We start from the raw sequence: 10,152 nt of genomic DNA, 5'->3' as shown, positions 1-10,152 counted from the left end.
CTACACGTAGACGTGTTCATCTTGGACCATCAGAGAGTCACTCGCGTGATTTATTTGGCTCAAGGTTTTAGGCTACCGGATGCCCTTGCTGCCACAACTCCTCCATTTTTTTATCCGGGCTTGGAACCAGCAGTGGCTGGGTGCAATTGAAGCTGCGCCATCTGCACGTACGGCAACAGCATGTAGGCCCGCCGCTCCAAAAAACATCCAAAACAAATAAGTCAAAAAATACGACACCATTTCTTTCCGGGCCATGTGCATTATTATCGTCCAGGGCTGGAAGAGTGCCAGAAGTTGGTCAGGCAGATACGGATAAATGGTCTAATTCAAAAGTATATCCAGCTCCAGATGATTTTGTTTTGTGCAAACACATGATGGGGAAAAAAAGGAAAATTCATTAGAAATTTTATTTTTATTTCCCCTCTGGAAAATATTTTTAAGTTCAAGTATATTAACAGAAAGATGGTAAAAAAAAAAGTCATTTTTAGTTAGTTTTATAAACATCAGATGGAGTTTCAGTGTCTAATCTTTGCAAAAAAACAAAAGCGGTTCATTTGATTAATTCTTATGAAGTATAATAACCTTAAAAGCCCTTTGTGTATTTTCCAGAAAAATTGCTTGTGCCTGTCTCTCTGCATGACTTTCACCCACTCAGCCCCCCGAGTTGAGACATAGCCGGCCGTATTGAGCGTCCTGTGGCCACATTGACAAGGCGTATTAAAAGCCAGTAGGTGGTCTCTTTCTGTCACCGGGCAGAAGCCTCTCGTCACACTACATTAATTACATGCAGCTCTGCGCTTTATAGCGCTTCACACGTGGGGATGCTCCAACCAGGACTTATTTATCGTGTGCTCCGCTAATGATAAAATAAGCTCTATTCTTAAGCGCAACGTACATAAACAAACACACTGGCGTGTTTATTGAAAACAGGTGGCTTGATGCGCACGCTTGCCCGTTTGCGTGACTTGTCAGAGCCAGCGAGCCAGCGGCACACTTTGCTGACCTGACCCCAGCGTGAACTCTCTTGCCCTTGCAATCCATACGTATCATTTACCCAAGGCCCTCCCTGCCGTCTCGCCTAATTCATGGAGGCGTGAAACACCTCGTAATGCTCAATCACAGCGGGGCACAGCGCGCTAGGAGCCATCCAGAGTGACAGCGCAGGCCCGACCGACCGACCGACCGGCCGGCCGAGGGGAGAAATGCCACATCGCCCTTAGGGAGGGAGGGAGGGAGGTGGAGGAGATGGGGAGAAGGATGCGCTGCTACAGGGCTTTGCAGACAAGACAAGACGGGGGCGGGTATTGTCTTTAAGGTGCCGTTATATTTTGATCACAGTTTATGCCAAATCACGTCTTATGCAGAACCATATTTTGTTTCACTTCAATTCCTCCAAATGGGATATCATGTAAATAGGAGTCTATTGTTAAATGCGAATGCAAGCTTTGGAAAATTGAACGCACGCTTCCATCTAGTCTTTGTGTTATTCATAGAAACTCAAAGATACGTAGCCACGACGCTCACTCTGCCTTGTTTGATTTACTAAACAGCCAGCAGGCCGGCCGGCCGGGACGGTATTACATTTTAAATCAAGTCACCACGGGCAAAACGAGAAAAAAGTCATTTGTGGAGTCGATATTTTTGCTGAGCTTACATTTCACTAGACATATAGAAGATATGCATATGAAAGACATAATATCACGCTTGGCTGTGTTTTGTGATCGACTATTTCGCCTCAACACTGTCTGAGGTCCCATTTACACTGATTTTCAAAATTATACAATTCCAAAGCAGGGATGTTAATTACGCACTATTAATTAAAATGATTCCATTATGCGTATTCCAAAGTAGTTTTAGGCACATTCGTTTTATCCCACTAACACTTTTTTTGTTGTTAATTAATTGAAGTAACTTTAAATTACCTGCAAGAAGGTGTTTTGCCGGATTTGCAAGTAAAAGGGGGGGAAAAAATGACTGAAAGAAGTTGGGAAGGAGAGGGAAGGGAGAGAAACGCGATGGTGAGGAAAAGAAGCAACAGACGGAAGTCACACTCGAGAACAGCGAGGTGTGAAGGAAAACGACTTGATGGTGTTTAACGGCAGATTTTTGGACTGCTGTTTTAAAACGCGCCAATGTGCTGTTTAGCTCTCTCTTTTCTAACACAGCAGTTGTTTTTCTTTTACATGTGACTCACAAACACCACAGCATTTGAAAAGTCTATCCCTTATTTGTTTTGATTTAGAAAATGTTTGTCAACTATACGGTGTATAGAGGATGGAAGTCAAATATTTGTTCTTAATAATCAGTTCAAATTCAAAAAAGCCGCCCGCATTGAATTCAAAAGCTATAACGCATTGATTTAGGGCTGATAAAACAGCAAACGTGGCAAGCGTTATTCCACGTAAATTATTCTGACTCACTGACACCTGCGCTACTTGTAAAAACATGACTTGGTAGCATCTGAAGAATTTTTACACATAAACCTCCAAGTGTGAGACACTGATGGCAGAGGGATCCATCCGTCTGATGCAATAAGGTAACATTTTTGCGCAAAGTCAGCACAATTGAGGGCTGGGTCTGCCTCCACACTGACATTGTCCCTCTTGTCCTTGCCCCCGCCCGTGGACCCGTGCCCAGGACCAGACAAGCTGCCCACTGCTCCAGTTAATCATATGCAGCGCCATAAGGAAGCTTATGCCGGTGGATGGCGTATGCGGCCGGCCGGCCGGTCGGCCCACGGATGGATGGCGAGAGCCTGCCTAAAGGGACCGACCGGCTTGGCACCAAAGGCCTTGGCATGAATTTGACAACAAGCAAAAGAAGTACCGGTAACCCCCTCTGACTCCTCCCGCTGCCCAGGTCCTGCTGTGGGGTGCTTGACCTCACTGATTGTGGACACAGAGTCCCTGCTGACCAGGACAAACACCGTCACTTCAGGATCTGGGAAGGGAGACAAAAAAAAAAAAAAAAAAATCATCAAGGGCACATTCATAGCGTGTTCCCATTCTAATCCCATCAAGCAGAATCAATACGGTCGGGAACAGAAATTGCGAGCTGGGCCCTCAATTTGGAGCCATCTCACCATTTAAAAACGAGTGAGCCGTGATTGCTTGATAACTTGCGCAACTGTGATGTCATTTTCAAAACGGCCACCTGAGTTGGATTTGACGGCTTCATTCATTCACATTCCACAAATGCAATAATAACCAGAATAGCTTTTTTAGATTAGCGGGGTTGTATAGAACATATCGTTGTCAAGAAGATTTTTGACTTGGTTTCCACTTCACAATTTATTGGTCACAATTTTATAGTAGTAGGACACATCCACCTGTTAGGGTCAGTAACAACTGAACAATGGTGGATTGTTGAGGCATCAGTGCACACGGACTCGTATGAACGCATGCATGATGTGAGCAAAAGAATGTGGCGGAAATAGTAGATAGGTGTCAAGCAAAGCATGAGTGAGTTTACTTTCATTGAGCGCCATCCGCTAAAAGAGCAGGGTGGATTGACAGTGCGCCGCTGAGGCTGGCTGGCCTCTGGCCGCCCGTGACCTTTGGTAATTCTTTATGTCTTCACACCTCTGCAAGACAAGCTCTGTCATAGCAGCACACACGACATGACACACTCGACCCCCGCCCCCGCCCTGCATTTTACCGTCTCTTCAATTAAAAGCTTAATGGATGTTTTAACACTCTGCCATTCTAATGATGGCATCCTAATCTGCCGCTGTTGGATCTCTGGGAGGTTGATGAAGGAGGATGGCTACACAATCTTACAGGTTAGGTCTGACAATCTCATCATGGTCACACTCACGCGCAAGACCCCAATGGGTTGTCGTGGTTGGGCCATCGAGCCGGACGGAAGCCGCCATGGCTGCCACTTTGCATCTTTGACACCCAGAGAGGGAGACCACGAGCAGCCTGAAAAAGTGAAATGTTTGAGACACACGTGGCTTGAAGACAAATTGGGATCTACCGACCCAAATGTATGCCCTGCCCACTTTTTTGACTTCCTTTGCAACACACCTGATTCAAATGGTCAGAAAATTAGCAAGGGCTGCAGAAGCTGGATAACAATTATTTGAATCAAGACATGGAAAACATGCAGGACACCACTGCTATTTTGAAAAATGTAGATGAACTTTTAGCTTTAGAGAATCAACACCTCTAAATCGCTGTCCGTGGTCCTGAGTTGGAAAAAGAGTCAAAGAGGAGATCCCGCCTAAAGAGTCTGATGAAGAAGAAGCTAAAAGCGCTCCACGTACCTTCCCACGCTGACCTATGGACACGAGCTGTGGGTCTCACTGGAGGTCCATCCATCCATCCATCCATCCCCCTCACTCTCACATCTTTCCCTTGCACATTTGGGCATATGTGTGTGGGTTGGATTTTAATGTGTATGCAATGCATGGAACAATAATGGAAAAAAAACAAGTGTCAAAATGAATGTTCACGTAGTGTGAATTAATTTATAACAATTAGCATGAGTATTATATCACTTCTGAATACAGTCCAGGGACGATGTGAAACACTAAACCCATGTCCACATTTGTTCATATTATATACTAGATATGTGTGTGTGTGTAAAAATATTGCATTTGCTCGCAAAACAATAAATCATTTCTGATTAGGAAACTAATAGGAAGGAATCCCAATTTAGTTATTGGTGGTAGCAACAATTTGCTACCTCTTTGCATCCGTCCATCCTCAGCTGCTCCAAATATTCATTCATTGTATCTGTCCTTTCACTTACCCTCCCTCCTTCCCGCCCTCCCTCACTCCGTAGTAGCAAAGCTGAACTTGTGCCCCCTGCCTGCTTGTTGACCTCCTTGGTAGAGTGCTGCGATCCCTCCATGATCGCCCGCCCACTCCCCTTCTCCTCCCCCCACTCCCCTTCTCCTCCCCTTGTTCTTGCTCTTTCAGCGCAGCCGACTGCCAATCCCGCCTGGCCGCCCCTTGTCGTCTCGCAGAAGTGCGAAAATAAGATGGCATTGGATCTATTAACACATTGGGCTGAGTGTTAGTGAGGGGGGTGGGGGGGGGGGGGGGGCTCAGCCGAGACCACTCTCCCAAGGTTCACCGACCACCGTTCTGGCCTGATACTCTGGCCGGGGGGCAAGGTGGAAGGAAGGCTGTGGAGGAGAATGTGGGCAATTAGAGAACCTTGATAGCATTGTGAGTGTTAGTTTGGAGCACGCTTACACTTGCCCCAATCTCCGCGATGGCAACCAATAGACTTGATCGATAGCAACATGTACGGACAAGTGGAATCTGACAAAAGCCTGTCTGTAAAAAGCAGCGCCAGATTTGGATTGACCTTAACGTGACATCATTTTGGAACATATGCCTGCGTGTGTCTGCACAGCATCAAAACCTTCTCAGCATATTTTCTATTCATGAAGGTAAAACATAAAGTGCCATTTCTCAGATAACCTTGTTCCAATGTTATGATGACTTTACATGTGCTCGCAGCCGCAGGATTTCATTCCTGAACTTGTTGGCACGGCGAGATGTAATGTGTGTGTCTATCTCTGAATGTCTCTACCTCGGTGTGATTGCACGCCCACAGATCCACCAGCGCCGTCACAACAGCCACACAAAAAAAAAAAAAAAAAAAAAAAATCAACCTCACAACTTTTTGTCACACTTCAATCACATAATATGTTGGGAATTAATAGTGTGTTTGCTGCTATTTACTACGTTTCGCTTTCATCACAAGAGAATAATTCTAGGAAGGCAATTTGCGTTGAGCAAATCAGTCTATCTTTTTAAAAATGGATGTTAAAAATGTGCTGTTCATTTGTTCTCCTGGCAAAGGAGCGAATTCCACCATGGCCCCTCTGCCGTACAGCATGTGGCCCTCTCTCGGTTACCAAGCAGAATAGACCAGATATTTACAGGTGTGAAAAGATGCATTTTTCGAATACAGTGTGAAATTCTTCTGTTAAGTCTGCTCTATCCAATACGCCTGTTCACAAAAGAACGGTCGGTCGGACGGACGGACGGACGGATGGAGAGAGAATCCAAGGAGAGACTTCTTGTCTTCTTTCTTGGCTCCGTATTTTCGAAGGAGCCGAGGCGTAGCTGAGTCTTAAGAAAAAAAAAAAAAAAAGTGATAAAATATACAGTGAGAAAATGTTTCAAGTGTCAGGAATTAAAAGGGAGCGCGGTGGTACAGCAGGATGTCGGTAGGGGGTTGCTCGCTCCTCAAGCGCTGCTCAAGATCACGACAATCTGTTTGTCTGACTTTCAGAGAAGCCGAGGAGTTGTCCCGCTTCCGTAACATCGCAAATGCCCAATTCAGGTCCAAAGGGATCATTTATTGAAAATGTATTGTTGACGGGGAAAATGTTTGGCACGGCAATTAAGTTTGTGACAAGGCTTCGTGAATGTGTGTTTTCCTTGTGAATTTGCTCAAATGAAAATGCAATTAAAATAGCACACTTTGTTTCACAGAAGAGAAAATAGATTTCAAATGAAATCCTCCAGTTTATAAAAAAAAAAAAGAGGAACTCATTTTTGTGACCTCTTTAGTAAACTCCAGTAAACAAACAATTGAGTTTTCTACTGACAGAATGAGGCAAGCAGTCAACTCAAATGCCAAAATATCTCTTTGAAAAATTGAGCAGTCTTTAAGGAAAATGCAGTGTATTGATTGGAGTCAATTCTGACCAGCGTCTTCCTGCATCCAAAGCCATCAATATCCACGAGTCCGTCGTCACAATTGCTGAATTTGCATCTTTCTGTTGAAAGCAAGCTCAAGTTGCGCAATCCTTCGCAAACACTCTCCTGGAACAAATGAAAGTGATGGAATTTGTTTGGAGGCAAAGCGGAAAAAGGGGCAAAGGGAACGGGACAATGTGTTGAGCGCTGTCGTGACCACACACCCTCACCCGTCGAGTGTGGCTCGGAGCCCAGAATAAACGGACGCTGGGTCTTGCCTACCTTGCCATGGAGAGACAGACAGACAGACAGACAGACAGGAGTCAGGAATCCAAACGCCCCGCTGCCAAATTTCCTCCTTGGGAAAAACAAACACACTTCAAAGAAACGCTTGAAAAACATACAAATAAATACAACAATGAATAGAAAGTCAGCCTGCAATATATTTCTTTGTGAAAATCCTAATTTGCTGTCCTGCTAAATAAGCGCAGGCCCAGTTGAGGCCTCTGCTTGTTTTCTCCTGCCACTTGTAAAGGCACTTTGCACAGCTCTTTAGCGGCGTGGCACTCCAGCGCTAGTTACAGCCATGACACACCGAGGGGGCCGAGACAGCCCTTAATTAATGGGAGGCAATCTCGCAGCTTACCAGAAGCTTTTGATAGCTTTTAACCAAAGGATTATCATCACGCATTAAGATGTATTTAACCTCCAGCGCTAGCTCTGTTTCAATAAGTATTAAACAGACCATTAACTGAAGGAAGGAGGGAGGGAGGGAGGGAGGGAGGGAGGGAGGGAGGGAGGGAGGGCTCAATTAAAGCACACAAAGGCCAACGCGCTCAATACCCAAGATGGAGCTAAATCACCCCCCCCCCAAAAAATGGTGCACATTTAAAAAAATATTCTGTGCAATTTAAACATACTTTTATGAGAGTATGTTAATCTTGAAATGTACTTTTGTTTTTGTACAATCATTTGGAGCACTTCCTGTTTTCAGCGCACGTGCCGAGTTGTTTAGTGAGAAATATCCAAGTGCTCTACCCACAGTGCAAACGGGAGCCAAAAATCTCCAGAAATCTATTTTCTAAGTTGTTGGCTTTTTACAAAAACAAGCGTGCTGTGCCACACCATGGACGCCTTGCCAGGTCCCCTGCTGAACAATGATGCTATTGTTCTCTCCGAGAAGAAAAGTGGCGTGGGCCAGCACGTTTATCAATTTTCCCTCTTTCGCCCACCGCTTGTTTGTCATGCCATGGCAAAGGCCCATGTTTGATCCCAGCAGGTTGTCATGTGCACACGGTATCACCTAAAATTAGTCAAGCGCCACAACGATGCAAGAAGGTCCAAAACACTACTTTTTTTTTTTTTTTTCCTTAAAAGCTTTTTGGTGGCATTTTAGTAGCAATTACAAGTATGGCCTAAAAAATGCGGTGTATTGTGCTAGCTAAAAGAAAAGCACAAATGAGGAAATAGAAGCCAGCGAGCTCAATTGTAAACAGACATGACAGCTTTGTCATGCATTTACTGTAAGTGTTAATGAGTTTACAGATCCTTTCTTCCTTTGCCTTCCTTCTTCCTGCTATGAGTGTAGTGAGAATGACGTGGCTCACTAGTTAAATGCATTCTCCATCACATGTCATCCAAGCCAAGCTTACCCCCACCCCGCCTCTTTTCTCGCTGCAGGATGCGGCGGAACACTTTTCTCGGCTTGTCTTTCTCTGAGATGATTAGCCTCAAAGTTTTTGTCAGGGCATGTATGTTCCAGACAGATCGAGATGGATGGATGGATGGATTTGCGGTTGAAACAACACCATGAGAAAGCCTTCATTGTATATTATTGTACTGTATCTTAATGCCTTTTAGCATGGAGGTTAGCCCGCAGGCGCCTTGGATGGCGCTCTCCACGTGGCTCTCAATATGGGAAATGACAGATAGGAGGGAAGGAGGGAGCCAAACATCAGGATTTAAATTGCCATCCGGACAAATGCAGCTGTATTATGACGATGCGTATACACAGGCACTTTTCCGACGGTTGGTTCAAAAGGCTTGAAAAAGAAATCCTCATTGGAAATAATATTTTTAGGATTTGATGGAACTGGACAAATAAATATGCTCTCGGTACCATCACCGCTGTCTTCTTTGCACCCGGTTTCGGAGGTATTCTCCACCTGTTGACCCTGTGAGGGACGGACCGACGGACGGATGGATGGATACATGAACAGTTGGACGGCTGGATAGACAGTTGGATGATAATGATGATGGTTGAAAAATGTTGCTTGAATTGCAAATTGCCCCTTTTCAGGGTCGACTAAGTGATGAATGGGGAAGAAAACTCTGCGAACTTCCCCGATGCGCCGGGGCTCATGTGTCATTGCGCTCAAGTGTAACAAAGTTGAAGTGGGCCAAGCCAAGAACGGAGGCCTCAGCTGTGACTGAGCGGAGCCAAGGCCTGCTGAAGGCCTTTGCTGAGGTGACAAGAGCAAGGGAGCACAGAGCCAGTGCATGTTAGTTAGCTTGAGCGTTTGGTAAAAGTGCAGACAGCTCGGGAGGTGCTAATGAATGCCGGGCATTGCTAAGCGTACTGTACGCCGGCTCCGGGCCGCGCAGCCTGGCAGCCTCCTGTCCCTCCTGCCCGTGCGAAATGTGAAAGATCAACCGGTTGGAGGGAGCAGACGCGAGTAAACACACTCGAGTGCGCATAGCCTTTTTCAAATGCGTGCGCACATGCATTGACATACACAAAACTACAATCGCGCACACGCTTCCGCGCTCGGAGCCAGCCACACAAGCCCACTCTCAGGCCTGGCTGGCTCACTGTGCTATGGCATCATGAGGGCTCCAGCCAGGCCAAGCCATGAGGCCTCAGCTGAGATGATTCAAGGCTCCCTGCTGGCTTGTCACTCACTCGGCCAGGTGGAGTTGGACTCCAGAATGGCAGGAGGACACCAGCACCGGCACCGGCACCAGCACTACCACACACGCACACGCACACGCACACGCACACACACACACACACACACACACACACACACACACACACACTGACTTGTCGTACTTGAAAAATACAAATATGGCTGCAAAAAATTGGTGGTGAACACAATAGGGACAATGATCTCAAATGATTCAAGTAAATACATGGTGATTTTTTTTTTTTTTTTTTTTTGTCGAAAGCCTCTGCCTTATTCTGCACTCTGGTTGTGTGAATAATAACACGCTGATGAATCATATTTTGACTCATTAATATTCATGCTTTTTCCACATTTTCAATATACATAGCTCGTTTAAACCAAACGGGTGCTTGTGAATTTCAGTTTCACAGTTATGATCCATATCTGACCATCTGTATGTCTTTTCGTATTATTACAAATGGAATTTCAACTTTTCATTCAGCGTGAAAAAAAAGAGAAATAATGCACATAATTTAACTTAAAATGAAGCAGTGAATATGTATAAATATGCCTTGAATGGCACGTTTGCGTTCAATGTCTTT

General features: G+C 45.3%; 1 long non-coding RNA gene across 1 annotated transcript; it reads right to left on the bottom strand.

Moving 5' to 3' along the window:
- Window positions 1–1,304: 1,304 nt before the first annotated feature.
- Window positions 1,305–3,945, bottom strand: LOC125986802 (uncharacterized). Its single transcript, XR_007487780.1, has 2 exons — window positions 3,817–3,945; window positions 1,305–2,940 (listed from the first exon to the last, which is right to left on the bottom strand). It is a non-coding gene; the product is annotated as an uncharacterized lncRNA (long non-coding RNA).
- Window positions 3,946–10,152: the final 6,207 nt, after the last annotated feature.

The sequence above is a fragment of the Syngnathus scovelli genome, chromosome 19 (genome assembly GCF_024217435.2).
Source record: "Syngnathus scovelli strain Florida chromosome 19, RoL_Ssco_1.2, whole genome shotgun sequence".
NCBI lineage: Eukaryota > Metazoa > Chordata > Actinopteri > Syngnathiformes > Syngnathidae > Syngnathus > Syngnathus scovelli.
The sequence above is the reverse complement of the archived record's forward strand: the minus strand, read 5'-3'. Positions and strand labels throughout refer to the sequence as shown.